This window comes from Marmota marmota, unplaced genomic scaffold (genome assembly GCF_001458135.2).
Source record: "Marmota marmota marmota unplaced genomic scaffold, marMar, whole genome shotgun sequence".
Classification (NCBI taxonomy): Eukaryota; Metazoa; Chordata; class Mammalia; order Rodentia; family Sciuridae; genus Marmota; species Marmota marmota.
In genome coordinates, this window is record NW_026000164.1 from 8,719,672 (window position 1) to 8,735,300 (window position 15,629).

A 15,629-nucleotide genomic window follows, 5' to 3' on the forward strand; every position below is an offset into this window, starting at 1 on the left:
CAAGACTACTCAATGGGAAAAGGAAGAGCCCTCAAAAATGTTCCTGAAATAACTGAATATCCATGTCAAAAGAATGAAGTTAGCCTGCATCTCACAGGACATGAAAAAATCTACTCAGGATGGATCAAAGTCTTAAATGTAAGAGGATATAAATGTATATCTTTGTGACCTTGAATTAGGCAGTGATTTTTTAGCTATGAGGCCTAAAGCACAAGCAATCAAAAGCAAAACAAGATAAGTTGAACTTCATCAAAATCTAAAAAAAAATTGTGTTTGAAAGGGCACAATCAGGAGAGTGAGAAGACAACCCATCTAATGGGAGAAAACACCTGCAAGCCGTATACTGATAAGGGAGTATTCCCAATATATAAAGAACTCTCACAATTGAACAATAAAAAGATAACCCATTTAAAAATGGGCAGAAGATTTGAATAAGCATTTTTTTTCCCAAGGAAGATATACAAATGGTCAATAAGCACATAAAAAAAAAAATGCTCAGCATCATCCTCCATTGGAGAAATGCACATAAAGAAATCACAAGCTATCATCCATTAGGATGGAGGAATAACAGGACAATGATGAGTGTTGGCAAGGACATATAACAATTGGAACGCCCATATGTTGATGGTGGTGGAAAGGTAAGATGGTGCAGCCCCTTTGGGAAATAGCTCAGTAGGTTCTCAAAAAGTAGAAGATGAAGTAGGGTGAGAGGACAAAGAGAGGAAGTGGGCATAGGGGTGGTGGTGGGTTGTTTTAAACCTTGTGGTCAGGAAAAATCTTGGTAAGGAAGGAGCATGTGAACAGAGTATCTGTTCAATTAAGGACCAGGGAAATCACACAATCCCTGTTCTGCTTCCTGTCCTCTCTTCCTTTGGTTCTATGTATCCTTTCTCTGATACACACATCAGAATATGTCCTACGTACTCCAGTTCTGAAATTTGTGTGAAAGACACATTCAGAAAATGAAAATCATTATTGGATGTAAGTGTTAACCTATACAGGTTTCCCCACAGAATTAGTTAACAGGGCATTTCTAGAACCTAACAATGCCTTATAGATCTCAGGGGAGATATGGAAGAGGACATTCAATAGGGCTTTTGAAGTGTTTGCTAAGTGCTCTAAGTGGAAATCAATGGTGAAAAGGGGTCCCACAATCTAGAGGAAGGATCCTACTGTTATCTCCCACCTCCATCTATATAAGAGAGAATTTTTGAGGGGAATTTGCAAAATAGGAGAGTGGCAGTTTTCCAGTTCTTTCCCTACAATGTTCTCCCCCGACTCTTACCCCAAAAGACCAGTGAGGTTAGGAGTGTCCAGGGAATCACCGGTAGTGTTGAGACCCTTGGTAGGACCAGCACCTTCCTCAGGCTTGCCTAGGCTGCTACTGAGTGGAGTGCAGGAGAGTCCCTGGGAGAAGTGAACCTGCTAGACCTCAACATTATGATCATCTGGGGCTGGGTGAATCTCTGTTGTAGGAAGCTGTTCTGTGCATCTTAAGCTCTTATTAGCATCCACAGCCTCTACCCACTAGAGGCTAGTAGCAACTCCCCTTCTTCCATACCCTGCCCAAATTCTGAAAACCAAAAATGTTTCCAAACATTGCCAAATGTCCACTGTGGAAGAAAAGTACCCTGGATGAGCACTTAGTTCTGGAGGGCAATGCCAATATAGAGATTGATGCCTGGCTCTTATCTGGTGAAACCTGAGGGCAAGGGACTTCCCGCAGCTGCCTCTAATTACAGAGCAAAGAGAATGGGCACATTGTGATATCCTGACACATGTATATCATGTGTCATGGTCAAATTAGGGTCATTAGCATATCTGTCATTAAACATTTATCATTTCTTTGCAATGATCAATGTTGCATAAATTGCAAATAATTGATTGCACACATAAAGTACACTCTAAAATATAGTAACAAAGGTGCCTAGAAAACCATAAGGACTTTTGAAATAATCACATTTCTATATAGCCCAAGAGATGAGGAAGACACCTTCGGAGAGATGAGAGAGAGATAGAGAGAGGGAGCAGAATATGATGGTGGTGGTGCTTCCTGAACTTCTAGTGCTTGGTGCAGTGAAGAAGGGTAATGCTTCCCTTCCAGATACCCTCAGAGTTAACCAGGCTCAGGTTATTTTGAAGGATGCTGCCTGCTAGACAGGAAACAGATAAAGTGTCAAAGGGTTCATTGTTTGTTTTAGATAAGTTTTTTTTTCCCCAAACTTGGCACTATTGACATTTTGGACCAGACAATTGTTTGCTCTGGGGCTCTCTGTGCCTCATAGGTCATTTAGCATCTCTGACTTCAACCCACTGGATGCCAGGAGCATCCCCTAGTCACTATGACCTCTACTGTCTCCAGACATTATCCAATGCTTCCTGGGTAACATTTCCCATGGTTAAGAAACAGTGCTTTTGACATAGCTGCATCGCAAGAATCCTGCTACCAAGGTCCAGAAAACCCACAAGGGGGTCAATGTATTGGTTTCCTGTGGCTGGTGTAATAACATGCTATAGATTTAGCAGTACAAATCAGCATGAATTCATTAATTTGCAGTTTGGAGGTCAGGGTGTTGGCAGGGCTGCATTCCCTCTGGGAGTTCTCCAGAGAATCCCTTTGTTGACCTTTTCCAACTTTTCCAGGCTCCCCCCATTCCTCGATTGGGCTCCCTGTCATCAATGACATCGCTTGACCTTTGATTGCCACATCATTTTCTCTGACCCTGTTACCTCTCTTGTATAAAAACCTTTGATTAGATGAGGCCCACTTGGGTGGTCCAGGTAGCTCTCTCCATCACATGCTTTTGGACTTCATCACATCTGCAAAATCCCTTACCATGTCAGGTGACAGTTACAGGTGTCACAAAGTAGGAGGTGGACATCTTTGGGGCCATTATTCTGCTACCACAGTCAGTATTTGGGCACATGTCATCTGTTGGCATAATCACAGCCATCTTCCTTTCCCCACCCACACTTTATGAATACTGTTCTTATTCTCAAGAAATAGAAACTTGCCTGAGATAAAAACTTGCCGGTCTGGAGACATGCTGGTCTCTCTGTTCTCTTCTTGAGAGATAAAAGATCTGCCCGTCTCTGTTCCCAAGGAACAGAAATTGCCTTCCGCAAAATCAGGTGATGCTTGCTATGCCAGTTACAAAGGCTAAACCTACCCCTAACTGCAGCCATGATTCTGGCCTATAAAAGGTAATACTCAAGGAGTTGCTGCTACTCTCCCTCTTCTACTCTCTCCCTCTCCTGCTTGTGCTCTCTCTGTCTGCACAGATCAGCCTGCCAGGGGCCAGACAATAAATCTGCTTTATCCCTCTCTCCTTGGAGTATGCCTGTGTGATCAGTCCTGTGCCAGATTTCTTTCATCAGCCAGTGGGCACTGAGAGTACTCACCGTTGTTCCAGGACCGGTTAAATAATTTCCTATGCTTTGTACTTCCTTCTCTACCCTGCCTCCCCCCAGTGACTGGCAACAGCTGAGCAAGCAGGAGAAGAGGAAGAAAAACACATCCCACTTGACCCTTTCTTATGGCTGTAGCTCTGTGGCTCAAGTCTAGCTGGAGAGAAACTTTAAATTAGATGGGGGATAATGGTTTTTATTAAAATAGCACTAGATTTTTTTTTTACTTTTTTTAGTTGTAGATGGACACAATACCTTATTTTGCTTATTTAGTTTTATGTGGTGCTGGGGATTGAACCCAGGACCTCGCACATGCTAGGCAAGTACTCTATCACTGAGCTACAACCCCAGCCCCTAGATTATTATTATTATTTTTTTAAACCTTAAAACAATGCTGCTTTAATTCCTGATCTATCTGGAGAGCCCTGGGCACTACCTGGAAGGTTGCTCCTGACTGGAGAAAGGAGCTATTAGAACAAACAAACAAACAAACAAAAAAACAAAAACAAAGACAAGGATGGAGACAGAGGAAGTCATTCTTCTTGGTGCCTCCCCAAATCCAGCTTGTCCAGCAAACCTGGAATGATGATGTAGGGAGAAAAGGCATTTAGACATTCCATCGAGCCACCCCACTGACTGAAAAGATCTTCCTAGAGAGGGGGAGTTTGCTGGGGTCTTGGGCAGCCCATCATTTCCTCTGTTTACCTTGGAACACTGGAGATTTTTCCGTTATCTAGAAATTTGGGAAGAGAGATAGAGGAAGGAGAGAAGAGTGGGAGAACAGTGGGAAGACCTGGACTGAGGACTACATATGTTCAGAAAGGAAACACAAGTCGACAGTGTTTCAAATCTGTGCTGGCAGAAAGCGCTGGGGCATGTGGCCACCAAAGGAGGGAGCTATAGCTTGCATCTCTGCAGCTCACAATGAGATTTCAAAATGCTTTCCAACGAGTAAATGGCTGGCTGGCCTAAACTCTAAATCTATGACCACAAAACTTTTGTGGGTTTCCTGAGGATACCAATTAGACATCAAAATCCAAGCTTCTCCCCTTGTGGCTGGACGGGCCAGCTCCAACCCACAGGAGCCAGGAACTCAGGAAGAGTGGGTTGCAGGCTACTCAATGGCTAAAAGCTGTGTGGCAATCATGAGGCTAAAACCCAAATTACCTATGGTTTTTATTACATGTGGTGTGTTTATACGTAATTATAAAGACCATTTTAAGAATTTGAAGATTAGAAATATCTTACATAAATAGTTTTTTTTTTTCCCAGAGAGAGAGAGAGAGAGAGAGAGAGAGAGAGAAAGAGAATATTTTATTATTTAGGTGTTTTTTTCCTTCTTCTTTATTTTGGTGGTGGTGGGGAATATACAGCACCAAAAATGAGTGTCTATCCCACACAGGACACAAAACCTTGGCACGTCCGTTTGAACAGAGTGGAGCAGTCAGGATAAAGTGCAGCGAGTCATGAAGATAATGCAATAAAACAGTTCTGTGCTTTCCACTTGAGTTCAGGACCTGAGGGAAATGTGGAGCACAAGAGAGCTCAGTCCCAGCAGAGCTTCAGGTCCAGAGAGAAGAACCGCATATAAGAGAACGAGGAGAGTTAAGAAGAAATAACTGGACTTCAGGACCCCTGTTGGAATGAACGTTTAAAACTGAATTCCAGGTGCATTGCAGCTTCTTCAACAAAGGCATTGCTTCCGTCTAGAGTATATGCTGTCTTCCTTTCCAAAATCTCACACAGGATGTTCTAGCTAAGAAAAGAGCCTGGGGTAGAGATTTTGTTCAGGTGGGTGGTGGAAGTATCCAAGTGAAGCTGGGCTCTGTCTCACTCAAGGTATTTCTTAACGTCTAGCTGAGAGCAGGTGACTTTACTTTTAGATTGTGTATAGCAAACTCTTATTATCCAAATGAAGGAGATGTGCCCGACCCCATGTCAGCCTATGGATAAATAGTTTGTTGAAGGAAGGAAGGAAAGAGATGAAATGTTCCTTTGTTCGCGTGCTAGTATGTACCATGAGTTTACCTCTAGAAGTAGCTTCCAAGAATATGGAGGAAGTTGGACCTGTGAAGGAACTGTGATGCTCTGGGTTGTGACAGAGATAGTAGGAGGGCTACTTAGGATCCTGACTTCTGAGAGGCTGCTGGAGGTGGAAAATGTAACTGTGATTCTGTGAGTGAGGGTCAGAAAAATTACCATGCAGAGGGTATGCGCCACGTTGCTTACCAGTTGGAATGTAGATTCTTCCTCCCCATCGAGCTGCCAAGTGGCTTTTCTGTGTGTTAGTTTAATGTACTGCTTTCCTCAGTATGATTTTCTCTGTCTTTTTTCTGGAGGAAAGTTCTTTATTTGATGTCTTCAGCCTGTGCCCCATAGTTGTATGTTTTGAAGGAGCAGTGTAGTTTTCCAGTTTTGTGATCCTCAGGAGAGATTGCTGCTCACTTCATACTTGTCTTTGGGCTGCACTGTGGTTTGCAAAGGTATCCAGAATTAAGGTGCCTGGAGCTTGGGTGGGCCTGGTGAATACTGAACACAAAGAGTCTAGGTATCCTATCGAGCAGGTGTTGATTAATGTTTATGGAATTTAAAAATGCTTGAAATTTATTCTTAACTATTTATCTTTCTTTTATGAAATAAATATAAAAGTATTAAGGGTAAAAATGAAATTGCTGGAGTCAATACTAACCAAAAAATAAATAAAGGCTGGAGAGAATTAAGGAGTTCTTATGCATCACTGCCTGCTAGTAATTATCACAAGACTGCCAGAATGTGACTTTGCCCAGAGGCCACCATAACCTTACACCAAAAGTGCTTCTCCAAGGACATCTGCCCAGACATTGTTTGTTCAACCTTGAGCTAACACTACTCTTGTTATTCATTACTGTGCCTAGGGATCATTGTTTCAAAATATCTGATGTAATCCTCTTTATTTTTGCTTTAAAACTTCCCCTTGCCCCAACCAACCGCTTTGAATATGCTGGTATTTTGCTATTGCACGTATACCCCAACTGCAAGGCCCTGCCATTCCCAGTAAACATTGTTATTCTTGGTGGACTCTTGGTTCTCAACACTCTGTTCCTTTGTTTTCTAATCAAGACTGCAAGTTGATAATGATCAAAAGGATTACTTTAGGGGCTGGGGATGTGGCTCAAGCCGTTGCGCGCTTGCCTGGCATGTGCGCGGCGCTGGGTTTGATCCTCAGCACCACCTACAAATAAAGATGTTATGTCCGACGAAAACTAAAAAATAAAAATATTAAGAAAAAAAGGATTACTTTTTTTTTTTTTTGTTTTTGTTTTTGGAACTGGGAATTGAACTCAGGGACACTCAACCACTGAGTCACATCCTCAGCATTTTCTTGTATTTTATTTAGAGGCAGGTTCTCACTGAGTTGCTTTTGGGGCCTTGCTAAGTTGCTGAGGCTGGCTTTGAACTTGCAGTCCTTCTGCCTCTGCCTCCCGAGCTACTGGGTTTACAAATGTGCCTCACTGCACCTGGTTTGTTTTAGTTTTTGACAAATGTAACCACTATGTTTCTGAGAAGGGGATGGTGGCATACATGGACCATCCTTCCTGCTATTTTGATCTGGGTTTAGGTAGAGGATCTTCTAGAGAGTTGGGAAGCTGGTTACAAGAGACATGAAGGAATCCAGTAAGCAGGTACCTCTCTTCTTTTCCTCCAGATATCTTGAAAAAGAGTTTTATTTTAGCAGAATGGGAACTTTAAATGGGAACTTTAGAGACCCTAGGCAGAGACAGGAATGCTCCATAGACCTGGCTAGGAATTCCTTGTATGTCTCATCCTTGGTTCAACTAAAGGAGTTGCTGTTGATAGAAATCAGCATGGGGTTACACCCATGTGCATGTGTTGCCCATCCTTCTGTTCTGACAGTGACGTAGACTCTTTTGCCCCAATTTCCAGAGCTGAGTTCTTTTTATTCTTCTTTCCAAATCCACCTCCACTCAAGCTTTCAATCTGTGCTGCGGTTCTGGTTTGAATGAGCCACTCATTTATTTACAGCCTTTGGGATCTGGAGTGCAGATGCAAATGGCAGTTTTCCCTGGTAAGTGTTGGAGGCAATTGGATCACGTTCTGGTTTGCATTCCGGAGGCCTGCAGGATCTAAGGAAACCATATTTTACAGGCTGTTTAGTGGGGATTATTTTTCATCTCAGCTACAAATATCTATAGTAGTTCATAGAACTCAAAAGAATTTTCCTTTGCAAGGCAGAGGATAGAGACAGAATCATTAAATGCTTAGCAAAAATCTGGGTCCAAATAAAAGGCAACTTTTACCATCAGTATTTCTTTTTCCTTGCACTGTCTTTTCTCCCTTGCTAGTAGCTCTGTCCCTGTGCTCAGCTGGGTCCATGGATGGCAACCTCCCTCCTTAGAATGCCTTCACTTTGTGGCCAAAGAAGGGTCTCCATGGTGACACAGGTGCAAGTGTTCCCAGAGAATCTGCCACCATTTTTTTTCTTTCTTTTTTTTAAAATATTTATCTTTTAGTTTTAGGGGGACACAATATCATCATTTTACATTTATGTGGTGCTGAGAATCGAACCCAGTGCCTCATGCATGCTAGGCGAGTGCTCTACCACTGAGCCACAACCCCAGCCCCCACCATTTTTTTTTTAAACTTTTTTGTCAGGCAAGCCAAAGTTGATTAAAGTAGCCCAAACTCTGATTTTACCTTTTTTTGTGTTTGTTTTTATGCTATTATGGAAAAAAAAATTCCTGAGCTAACAGCGAGGGACTTGCATGTAGCTGCACAGAATGTGTGCTGAGAGCTCTCTTATAGGTGCTTTTCTTTATTTTAATTTTTCTAACCAATTAAAATACTGATGAAAACTTCCCATTTGCAAAACTCCAATCAGCTTCCATCCACTTAAACTTTCTGGAAATTTTTTATGAAACTGATTGTTGCCAATAAGAAAAAGAAGTTGGGAGTCGCTCCTGTGTAATCAATTTGAAGGTTTGAAAAACTTTCCCAAACAGTCACATAATGGAATTAACAATTTTTTTTTTAATAAGTGAGAAGCATCAAATGAAAATAAGCCAGTTACCAATGGAGTTATTGCTCCAGATTCAAAATTTCCTTAGGGAAGTCAGTGTGTGGGTTTTATGACCCCACGTTAAGATTTGTACAACACAAGATTGTCTATGATGAAACTCTTTGGCCCCCAAAGACTAAATTTCTGAAATAGAGGTGGGTGTGAGAATTAAAGTTGTAACCAGAGGCATTGCAGGATTTCTGTCTGCCATACAGCAACAGCATCCGTCCTTTTAATTCCTTCCCCACTGCTATACACAGAACCATGGATGGGCCCCACAGGGACAATTGTTTTCTAGAGAAATTGAACGTGTTGCCAAGGACAAACTAAAGTTTCTAATGCAGATATTTACACATAGATTAAATTCTTTCTTGTTAGGGCATTTTAAGATTCCCTGGCTAATGTCAGATTCCACACCCACATACCTAAAGGTTGAGCCAGCCCATCAGATGACCCAGGTACAAAACAAAGCTCTCAATCAGCCTTGGCATTCAAGCAAGTGGCCTACTGGGAAACAATACCTGCTTACCCAACCTGGTGGTCTTCTGTTTTCCTTCGTGAATTAGTGATCAAGGCTTTTCAGAAATGGAACAAAATTCACAGCCTAAAAGAATAACCAAGAAAAACACTAAGAATAAATGAACCATGAAGAAATAAAGATCGAAGAGGAACCCTTAAAAAAAATTCAAACTTGTATGCTTAAGGAAGGCAGAGAAGTTATTGTACATATAAAACAAGAAAAAAAAAAGGTACTAAAAATAAGCAATTAAGAAACAAGAACCTTCTGGAAATTTAAAGTATGATTTATTAACTCAAAGATAATCAAAGACCTAGGAATTGGACCAGAAGCTCTGCAAATGCTAGAAGAAAACATAGAGTCAACACTGCAACATATTGGCACAAACACCAACTTCTTAAACAAGAGCCCTAAAGCTCAGCAAATAAAACCAAGAATCAATAGGTGGGATGCCATCAAATTAAAAAGGTTCTGCACAGCAAAGTTAAGAGCATGAACAGAAAGCCTCCAGAATGTTAGAAAAATCTTTGCCACCAACAATGTATCTGCCATCAACAATGTATTGATATGCAGAATATACAAAGAACTCAAAAAACTTAATATGAAAAAGAAAAAACTAAAAATTAATAAATGGACAAAATAACTAAATGAACACTTTTTAAAAGAAGAAATACAAATGACCCCAAAAGTATGACAAAAATGTTCAACATTCTTAGCAATCAGGGAAATGAGAATCAAAACTACACTGACTTTTCATCAAATTCCAGTCATAATGACAATGATCAATAACGTAAATAATAATAAATGCTGGCGAGGATGTGGGGGGAAAGGTACACTTATATATTGTTGGTGAGGCTTCAAATTAGTACGACAACTTTGAAAAGCACTATGGAGATTTCTAAGTGGAACCACCATATGACCCAACTGTCTCAGTCCTTGCTATTTATCCTAAACAACTAAAATAAGCATACTACAGTATGCTTATTTTAGTTGTTTAGGATAAATAGCACATCAATGTTTATAACACAATTCACAATAGCCAAGTTATGGAACCAACCCTGGTGCCTGTTAACAGATGAATGGATAGAGAAAATATGGTATATATACACAATGGAGTTCTACTCAGCCATAAAGAGGAATGAAATTGTGTAATTTCCTGGTAAATGAATGAAAATGGAGAAAATCATGCTAACTGAAATAAGCCAGTTAGGATTAAATATCCTCTCTCATATGTGAAAACTGGAGCAAAGTAAAGGATAAAAGGGAAGGACACCATGAAAATGAAAGGAAACAGAGTAGAGTGGAGAGGAGGGATTGAGGAGTGGAAAAAGGAGGAACTGCAAAATGAGGTCGATCAAATTATGCTAAGTGCATGTGTAAACGTACCATGGTGAGTTCCACCTTCATATATACCAAATACCAGTTTATAAAAACAATAAATAAGATCGGGTTGGGGAGGTCAGTGGAGTAGAAGAAGGGGAACGGAAGAGGGAGGAGGGCAGGGAGGGAGGAGCTACTGGGGACTGAAATGGTGCAAATTATGTTCCATGAATGTGTGATTATGTTAAAATGAACCCCACTATTATGCAAAAACACTCATAAAAACATAAAAAAGTACGATTTAAAATTATATTCCATTAATACATGATCACAATAAGATGAGTTCAAGGTAGTTTCTCACTATTCAGATAAAAAATAATCAATGACAAAATAGAGAAAAAGCTACGCACAATTGTTTCATCCAGGAAGTGAACCATTTGAATGAAAGGAGTTTTAGATGGCAAGATTAGAGAAAATGGAGAGGAAGAAAAAATTTTTTTTTCAAGTAGGAAAAAAAAAATCAGTGCTGAGGACAAGCTTGTTTATAGGGTTGATGAGCCCTGGGTTAGGCTTGTACCCTTATCATCAAGGGTGGGTTTATGTCTAGTGACTAAGCCATGCCCCTTCCCCCCTTTCTCTTTGTGAGGACCCTGGTTTTGTTTATCATGGAAATATGCTTGACTAAAAATTAAAATGACTTTCTTTAAAGATTTCTTGCAGGAGTGTCCTTGTGACCCCATTCTGCCTGGATTGTGGGTACGATGCCTTCATGTGCAGAAGCCATCCTGTGACAATGACCAAGAATGAAACAGGAAAAGTCTGGGTGCAGAACAGGAAGCCAAAAGAACCTGGTCCTTAGTGAGTTTCTGGAGCATTTTCTCCAGCTTCTAGGCTGAATAGTACATTATAATGTTAACAAGACATGAGATCTGTCGGAAATACTTGATGGATATAATCCAAACGTTCAGTGGAGGAATTTCCAGAGGTGAATCCAGGTTGGGACCCAATTGGTGCTGTTAGAATAGGAGTATGAAGGGCTTTGAGAAAGTGGCTTCTGGGGGACTAACTACATCTAATTGGTAATAGCATAATTTAAAAAGCTGAGTTCCTTTGAGGAGGTTCACATATATATAGGGTATATATGTGTGATATACATATACATTGAGAAATGATTATCAATGATATACATATACATTGAGAAATGATTATCATGATCAAGCTAGGTAACATCCATCATATAGCTACTGTTTTTGTGTGTGAGTGTGATAACTACTGAATAAAGGATCAGGGGAAACATATTCTTTTTATAATGTTGGGTTTCAAAGGCATCGATTCTAAATAGTTCAATAAGAAGCTGAAACTTAAAATCAGCATTCAATAAGGTGAAAATAATGAGAAGAAGAGCTAAACACAGTAAGGTAACTTGACTTGAGAGCCATGTAAGGGATACTCAAGTCCTCTTGTTTTACATTGGTTCAATGAATCCTGTTTACAGATGGGCAAGAAGCAATGCATGTGTGTATGTGGTGTATTGTACCTAGAACAACAAGAGGAATCACCACAAAAACAAAAGCCAGAGACTGATACAGGTGCTGCTTCTGGGGAATACTAACCTTGATGAAGCAGGAGACTGGTGCTGTTCATAAAACATAATTTTTAGCATTTGACTTTTTTGGGGCCAAAATCCAGTATTACTTTGATAGTTATAATAAAAAATAATATTGAACTAGTTCTAATTTTACTTCTGTAATTTTTTGGGGTAGATTTAAAAATGAGTAACATTGTATTTTTCAGTGTTGATAATCTCATTTACAAAAAGCCATACATAAGCATTTTGAGTGTTTTTTGTTGTTGTTGTTGTTGTTGTCGTTTTATTTTTTGTACCAGAGATTGAACCCAGGGGTGTTTAATCACTGAGCCACACCCCCAGCCTTTTAAAATATTTTATTTGTAGACAGGGTCTCACTAAGTTGCTTAGGGCTTTGTTAAGTTGCTGAGGCTGGCTTTGAACCCACAATCCTTCTTCCTCAGCCTCCTAAGCTGCTGGGATTACAAGCATGCGCTACTACACCCAGCAGAATTTTGAGTTTTGTGTTTTGATGCTTTTCATAGACAACTTTCCGGTAACCAGGCTATATCACATGAAACCTCTCAACATTACCTGAAAATAGTGACCAACAATCATAACATGTGACATGTACTCCCCTGATTACCTCTGACCAGGATGGCTGGGAGTAGCTTCATGAGGAATCTCACTGTTTCTCATGCTTTTTTTTTTTTTTTTTTCCTGATGGTTTTGATGTTCCAGTTTGAGTTGCCCATGGCTATGTTTTTGATAGCTGCTGACTTAATGTCTTCAGCCCCTGAGAATGATGAGATTGGAAAAGGCATTGGTTAAAAAATGCCTACCAATTTCCTCAGCCTCCAGTATATTATTCAAAACCCATTTCATTAAGATACAAGGAAGCATGCCATCAGTTTTGAATGCCAAATACTTTGTGTTTTTAAACAGCAAAATCCTCCGTGGGGATCAAATGACAAATAATGATGTTTGTCTAACATTCACACCTGGAACACTCATCATCTTCCTAGAAGACGAGGTAACATGTCAATAGAGCTGTACTGCCTGTTGGTAACTTTTAAGGACAGCACATGAGAGGAACACTGGTGAACCCCGCTGTCTTTGGCCCAGTGAGGACCCCTCTGGAGGTGTTCCTGTGGATCGGCCCAGGAAATGGGGGGAGGGAAGTTCACCTTTTCCCTTTCAGGATGGGTTACATTCTGGGGCCCTGTCCACTCCAGGTCATGAGCCTGGTGTCCAGGATCTGCTCACAGTAGATTAAAGTCATGTGCAACATCTCTTTCCTGACCTGAGAGTTTGAGGGTTGCTGTTACCTTCTGTATTTGTACTTTTATCTCTTCTTAGAGGTTCAAGAACGCTGAAGTTCAGAAAATGAGACCTTTAGGAAGAGCCACTGCATTTTCCTCAAAAAAAACAAACAAACAAACAAACAAAAGCCTGCCTTTATTTCAGAAGGAGTTCCACTGAGCTCTTTGCACACAGAAGGTGGGATCATTTTTATCTGTAGAGTTTATCACAGGTGAATTTCTGGACATTGCTGATTCCACATTCGTCACTATCCCCTCATTCAACCCCTTTCAACAATGAGTGTGGCCATCAGGTGTCATGCACAGTGTTACCACATGCACATTATTTTAGTTATTGCTCTAAACTTTCTTGTGAAATCTGCACTCTTACTCCCCCCGCACCTCATTTTATAGGTGAGAGAACTAAAATTTGGAAAGTTTGTTATTTGCTCAAGGGAGCAAGGCAGTGACTTGGACTTTGATCTTGAACTTAGTTGTTCTGTCGACATTCTTGCCATTCCTTGCGTATAGACTGTGCACTCATCGCTCATGGTTTTTTCATTGCTCTTGCTACTTTTGTTGTTAATTCAATTTCCTTGAGATTGGGCTTAATTTTCTTCATGGAGTAATCTTTTAATTACTGTTTCCTCAGCATTTTGTTTCCGTATTTTAAATTTTCTGCAAATATGTCTATCAGGCATTTTTTAACTCAACTGAAGCTTACTCATGTTCCCAATTCTGTTAGCTTGACAGATAGTGATATGGAGGATGCTATTTTATCACTCATGTAATAGAAATGAAAAGGAAGTCTTGTTAGGATTCATACCAATGATGACAGTGAACTAGAAACATTGATCAACATGTGGAAAGCAAAGGTCTCAACCAGAGAGAGATTTGTCAACATTTTAGATTTAAAAGCAAATGCTAAATGAACAGACTTTACATTGCTTGAAGTGCCAATGAATATGCTTCAGCATGAAAAGCTTTTACCTAAAAAGTGTTTTTCATCCAGAAAGAAAGGAAATAAAGCAAATCAACAAAACATTCTTGAACCATTTTAGAAAAGTAAATGTATGGGAGAAAGTATGAGATGAGAAAGCTCAAAAGGACGGATGTTCAATAACAATGTTGATGCAGATGCTTCTCAGTGGGATGACATTCTAGTAAACTCATCATAAATTGATGATAGTGTAAGTTGAAAATACTTTATTCCCCTGAGAAAAATTATAACAAAGTTGAAGAATCACGAGTAGAACCACTGGAAATTGGGGACCATCTGTATATATGTCTTGGATAAATTATTGCAATTAAGAAAATAGGAAGTAGAAACTTATTGTAAAATTTCCAATGGGGTTTCACAATGTGTATTGGCAAATCAAAGGCTCTGAGGCCAGCTAGGTGAAAAATCTGTTTACTAGGTACCATGTTTTGACTGTATCCCCAAATCCATGTGTTGGAAACTAAAATTCAAATTCAACAGGCCAGAGAGGTGGGGGCTTGAAGAGGCAGGTGATCAGAACATGAGGGTGCAGCAATCCTAAATGGATTAAGGCTGCTATGGGAGACAGGGTTCCTTATAAAAGGATGAGTTCCATTCCCCTCCTTTATTTCTCTCTCCACATGCTCCTTTCCCCTGTGCCTTCAGCCATTGGATGACACAGCAAAATGGCCCTCACCAGAGCAATCTCCAGGGTAGGACTGCCCAGCCTCCAGAACAGTAGGCCAAATAAGTTTCTGTTCATTGTCAATCCCTCGGTCCATGGTATTCTGGTATGGCAGCACAAAACAAACTAAGATACTTAAGATACTGAGGTTTAACAGAGTATTCAAATATTATGAAAGTTTATAAAAACTTTATATTTAACTGAGACAAACTTTGTTAAATGACACATATGCTTTTTAAAAATGTTAATAAAAGTTGTCCTGGGTTGGAAGATAATGGGTAAATTAAAATGTTTATTCTTTAGGTTTTTTTACACTTAAGAGGTACCTTTATTTCATTTCTGTAATGGCCAGTTCATATTCCTTGCTTTAAAATTCAGTAATTGGACTTACTGATTTGTATGAATTCTTAATATATTAGGAAATTAGCCTTTATCTGGGATATGAATGGCAGATATTATTTTTCAGTTTCTTATTTGTTTTTGACTTTGTGTTTACTTTTTCTTCTATTGTATTTAGAAAGGTCATTTTGAAATCTCCAAGATTTCTTCTAGTACTTCATTTATTAGCCTTATGTCTTTGATCCATTTGCTTTGTATCTGGTATAAGATGTAGGAGTGGCATCCAAATTTATCTTTACATACTTGGCTATTTAGGTATTCTAATATCATTTATTGAGTAATACATAATTTATTACTGTTTTGCAATACAGACTTTTATCATACACAAGATTCTCCTTTTCCTGGATACTAATCCTGTTTTTCTGGCTATTCATTTTTTAACATCACAATATTTTGT